Genomic DNA, 5647 nt, shown 5'->3' on the forward strand with positions numbered 1-5647 from the left:
GAAGGTCCAGAGGAAGGCCGGCCGGCCGGCCCGCCCCACAGTTGGTGAGATAGCGTCCTCTGTGTCCGCCTCTCTCCCTGTGGGCCCAGCCACTCCCCTCAGCTCCCGGCAGCCCTCTGCCCCAAATGAGAAGGAAGAGAGCAGTTGATCCACAAATGACCACACAGGTGGCAGCCACCAAAGCCCAGCACTTGCACGGTGGGCCGTCCTGTGGCATGGGGCCGCCTGGTGCTGGTTTCTGGAGCACTTGGATCTTTTTTTTTTTTTTAATATATATATATATATTTTTTTTTTTAAATATATTTTATTGATTTTTTACAGAGAGGAAGGGAGAGAGATAGAGAGCTAGAAATGTTGATGAGAGAAACATCGACCAGCTGCCTCTTGCACACTCCCTACTGGGGATGTGCCCGCAACCAACGTACATGACCTTGACCGGAATCGAACCCGGGACCTTTCAGTCCGCAGGCCGACACTCTATCCACTGAGCCACACCGGTTTCGGCTTTTTTTTTTAATATATTTTTTACAGAGAGCTAGAGAGCTAGAAACATCGACCAGCTGCCTCCTGCACCCCTCCCTCCCTCCCACTGGGGATGTGCCCGCAACCAAGACACTTGCCCTTGACCTGAATCAAACCCGGGACCTTTCAGTCCGCAGGCCGACGCTCTATCCACTGAGCGACACTGGTTTCTGCGAGCACTTGGATCTTGTTAACAGGTGGGTGACATGGTTCTTGAAATCTAACCCTCGGCCTGTTAAATTTCCCTCATTCATGTGTGACTGTACCTGTGCATCATCTGGGTTGATGACTGGGACGTGTGAAATTACCTATTTTCTGCCTTCACTCTATTTACAGTGGGTCCATCCTCTGCAGTAATGTAGATCCATCTCTGATTACGGAATAAACAGTTTGAGTGTCTGGTGTGGGGCACTGGGTGAATGCTGCTGCTCTCTCCCCAGCCAGGGCCGCCGTGTGCTCCAGGCTCCACCTCACGGAGTGCTCTCACCTCTACTGCCGGAGCCAACAGCTGGCCCAGGGGCCTGAGCCTGAGTGAAAGGGGGAGGGGGCCCTAGAGGGCAGAGGAGGGGACAAAAGGGGAGCCATGTTTCCATACAGAACTGCTTAAAATAGAAGTTCTAAGAAACCTTACTGTTCAGTGGAAGGTGTGGGGGTGGAACAAAAGGCACACACAGGTCCCACTGAGCTTTGAACTCGGATCATTGGATTCAGAGTCCAGAGTGCTGACCATTACACCATGGAACCAGACACTGCTATGGGCCCTACACATGTTGATGGGGGGACAGGGATGGGAGGGTTCAAAGGCTGAGCCTGAGCTGGCTTATGGGTTGGGATTGAAAAAGGTTACCTTGTAGCAGAGGATGGGTTATGGGCCCAGCTCACCCCACTGTCCATCCCCAGTGGGGCAGGGCCCACAGGGCCAGGCAGGTGTCATTTCTTCCTTAAAAAACTGCTTAAAATTCAAGTGTTGAGAAATCTTGCTATCCAGCTTTATAACTAGGAAAAACTGCAGTTTCTAAAATAAACTTACCCCCAGGAACATTCTGGATATAAATCCTTTGAGGGAAAAAAAATCTGAATTTGTGTGGAACCTTTTCCTGTAAAAAGTGTCCATGGAGCTACTGTTGCAGATAGCAGGGTGTCCCCTCCCTCGAATCAAGAGAAGCACCAGGAGAAAGAAACAGATGGAAACTTCTGGCGTCAAACTATGAGGATCAGCCGGGAGGAACTCAATGAACGGCCTTAGTGAGCAGGGTTAAAGGAAGCCAATCGGGGTGGTGAGCGCCCCAAACTAGCCACAGCCACGAGTGGTCAGAGTGCCACGGCCTGAAGCAGTTCCTGGGCCCTGTGGTACCTGAAGCTGATGTGTAGGCACCGAGGGAGCCAGGCTGTCTTAGCGGAGCATGTGGACCCTGGCCAGGCAGGAAGAAGCTAAGGAGAGCCGGCCTTCCCCCCTCTGTGTCCCTTCTCCTTGCCGGCTCTCATGGCATACAGCCACTCAGCTCTTTGCCCTCTGCTTCCGGTCGGTTTTAGAGAAGAGAAAGGGGGGGCTGGAGGGCAAACAAAAGACTCCTAGGAGGACCAAGGGAAGCCACCATAACCCCAGATGGACAGCTGCCATGGGCATTTAAGGCAGGACCTGCAGTGAAGGCCTAGGCAAAGCCATCGGGCAGGGCCTTCTGCAGCACCAGTGACAGCCAGCAGGGTCACAGGACCCTGGGCTGACCTTCCAGACAGACCTGCTGCTGCCACGGGTGGGGTGTGTGTGTGTGTGTAGCTCCCTGAAAGGCACCCACGGGGCTGTCTGTGAGCCTGAATCTTCCCCACAGGGTAGAGGGTGTCTTCTGAGTCTGAGAAGCCAGGCATTTATGTGCAGTTACAGGTGAAAGGTGGCCCTGGGGGAAGGCAGGGAAACGCCTCTGAGCAGCACATTCCATCAGCGCCCCCCTTCGGAGCCCCTATAACAAAGGGCTAGAGAATTAGTGTCAAGGAGCCTGGCCCATGAGGCACATGGATGGACTCTGGAGCAGGCCCAGAGTTTGAGAAGATTCATGGCCCACATGAAAGGGCTCCAGTGCAGGAAGGCTCAATCACGTGCAAATCATCTGCAGCTGCCGGTCAGACTCTCCAGCCACCCTAAGGATGCTTGTTTAACCCTCGGACCAAAATGGCCATGGAGACAGGGAAGGAGACGAGGCCCAGGCTTGACAACATGGACTCCTTTCTCCCCAACCAAGCCTGCCTTGGCTGTGACACCTGCTGACATATTTAGTGGCTAACAGTAAATCCCAAGCAGGAAGCGGGCACCAGCCGCCCGAGGGCAGGGACTTCACTGATGCTGCCCCTGGGGAGACCTGCGAGGCCACAGTGGAATAAGCCCCCATTCCAGCCCCTGGGTGTTAGGACCCGCGGTCATGGCCCCCTACACAACACGGCTCCTGGCCAAGCCACAAGCCACGGCCGCAGACAGCGGGCCTTCCCGGAGAAGCCCTTCCTTCCAGCCGCCTCACAAGGCAGTGACCCCTCGAGGTGCCTCACGGGAGCCAAGCGGACCGCACTTGTCCGCTTCTGACGGATACTGCCAATTGCTCACGCGGAGGGCACCGGTTTTCAGCTCCCACCCCAGGCTAGAGTCGCAGGCAGGGGCCTGTGTATTCATCCCGCACCCAGTCCCGCGGGTTCGGAGCCCACGGCACAGCGCCGACCGATTGCAGGCGAAGAAAGGAGCAGACGGCGCGACAGGCGCCGGAATGTGGCGCACGTGCTTTTCAGAGTAAAAGGTGCTCCGCAGGTGCGAGGCCCGTCCCGGCCATCGGCGGTCACGTGGGCGCGCAGTCACGTGCTGCAGCCCCGCCCTTGCAGAGTGCACGCCTCTGCGCATGCGCACCTGACAGGGTGGGAGTGGGGGCCCTGGGAGCTAGCGGGCGCCTTGGCGGGAAGGAGGGGGACCGGAGATCTAGGGACAGGACCAGGGGTGTGGCGACCGCAGGGTGTCCGCCCTTCGTGGGCCATTGATTTACAACCCGACTTCACCACCAGGACCGTGGAAATGGCACCCTTGCATTCCCTGCCCTCCCGGATGGCGGGTCCCTGTGTCCAGGTGCCCAGGTGCCAGGGCTCCGAGGTCCCATCCACCCTTCGCCCCGCTCCCCACCCCACGCTCACTGTCCCACTGGGGGTGGGAGAGCAGGAGGCCTCAAACTTGTGCAGTTTGGAGCACTCTTTTTTTAAAAAAATAAATACATATTTTTATTGATTTCAGAGAGGAAGGAGAGGGAGAGAGAGAGAAACATCAATGATGAGAATCATTGATGGTGCCTCCTGTGCGTCCCACACTGGGGATGAGCCCACAACCTGGGCATGTCACCTGGTCCATAGGTCCACACGGTTGGGGCTGGAGCACCCTTTTTAAGAGAAAAAGTACAAAATTAGATACAAAGATGGAAATTGATTAGAATAAGAAAAGTAATCACAACAAACACTGAAGTCTACAAAGCTGATCACAAATACCACAAACTTCAAACTATTAACTATTGTAATAAAATTAATTTTACTAATTAACCCTTAATTAGTACTCATATCTTTTCCTAATTTTTTGGGTGCAGATTTGATGCGGCAATGATTTGGTAGAACTTTTGATAGAGTGAACAGGGAGATAATCCAGTCTTTGCAGGCGGGTCGCATTTTGACTTGTATTAATACTTTGGAAAAGACTGTCAGTTTTGCATTCTTCCTGGTAAAGCCACATAAACTTTTAGGATTGCTTTCCAATTTGGCCAAACCTCTCCTGTGAGAGCCAGGGGGTTTCAGAGGTTTCAGGTGTCTGGCTGCAGGGACTGGTCTGCAATATTCCCAGGCCTCAGAGTGGCTAATTATGAGCTTTGTGTCATTGTGGGTTTTTTTTTGTGTGTGTTTTTTATTTTTTGTTGTTGTTTTTTAAAGTATATTTTTATCGATTTCAGAGAGGAAAGGTGATGGAGCAAGAGACAGAAACATCAATGATGAGACACTGAGCCACACCGGCTGGGCAGGTTCATCTTTTTAAAAGTTATATTGGATCATGTTACTCGTCGCTGGAGATGCCCGCTTCACTTAACGCAGTTGGTGCCCGCTTCACTTAACGCAGAATCCAGCGTGTATGTAGCAAGCCCTCGAAAGGCTCCCTGGTGAATGCCCCCACCCTCATTCCTGGGCTCTCCTGCCGTGGACACGACAGGATTAGAATATTCCCTCGTCTGGTCACTGTCCTTGCTGTTTGCCCACGTGCCACTGTGTTCCCTGGCTCTGGCCTTTCAGGGCTCAGGTCACATACCTCCTCCTCCTCCTCTGGCCTTCCTGCCCACGTCTGGTCCCGCACCCCACCTTACAGCACCCGCTGCATCTGTATTCCCACATCCTCCAGCCAGACTCACACCCCCAGGCAGGCCCTCTTTCCCCACACCTGTGTCTGCATGTGTCCGGTGCTCAGGACACCTCTCCTGGATAAAACCACACGCCTTGCCCAGCCAGCGTGGTTGAGCACTGACCTATGAACCAGGAGGTCACGGTTCGATTCCGGCCGGGGCACATGTCAGGGCTGTGAGCTCAATCCCCAGTGTGGAGCGCGCAGGAGGCAGCTGATCCATGGTTCTCTCTCATCATTGATGTTTCTGTCTCTGGCTCCTTCTCCCTTCCTCTCTGAAAGCCAATAAAAATAATGAATAAATAAATAAATAACAAAAGAAACCACACGCTTTGTAAAACTCGGGTCTGGGGTCTCCACTCCTGTCTGCAGCTCCCACAGCGACACCGCCTCCCTCGGGAGCATCTGCTGGTGGCTGTTCCCCTCAGGCACCCCGCTCCACAGGCTGGCTTCCTTCTGGTCCTCTGGTGTCCCTCCCCCCCCCCCCCCCCACACACACCCCGCGGCTGCACCCTGGGACGTGGCTGCCTGGCTTGCTCGCTGCTGCAGGGAGGGCGCCCGCGGACCGGCCGCCGTGCGCGCTGCGCCCCGGTCCGGAGCGTGTCCCAGGCGCCCACGCGCGTCTGCGGGGCTTTCACTGGCTACGGAACATCCGGACCACGACATTCTCCATGCCGGGGCGCCTGCCGGTCACTGTAACGGCGGCCAGACCTGACAACGTGG

This window comes from Pipistrellus kuhlii, unplaced genomic scaffold (genome assembly GCF_014108245.1).
Source record: "Pipistrellus kuhlii isolate mPipKuh1 unplaced genomic scaffold, mPipKuh1.p scaffold_m20_p_44, whole genome shotgun sequence".
Classification (NCBI taxonomy): Eukaryota; Metazoa; Chordata; class Mammalia; order Chiroptera; family Vespertilionidae; genus Pipistrellus; species Pipistrellus kuhlii.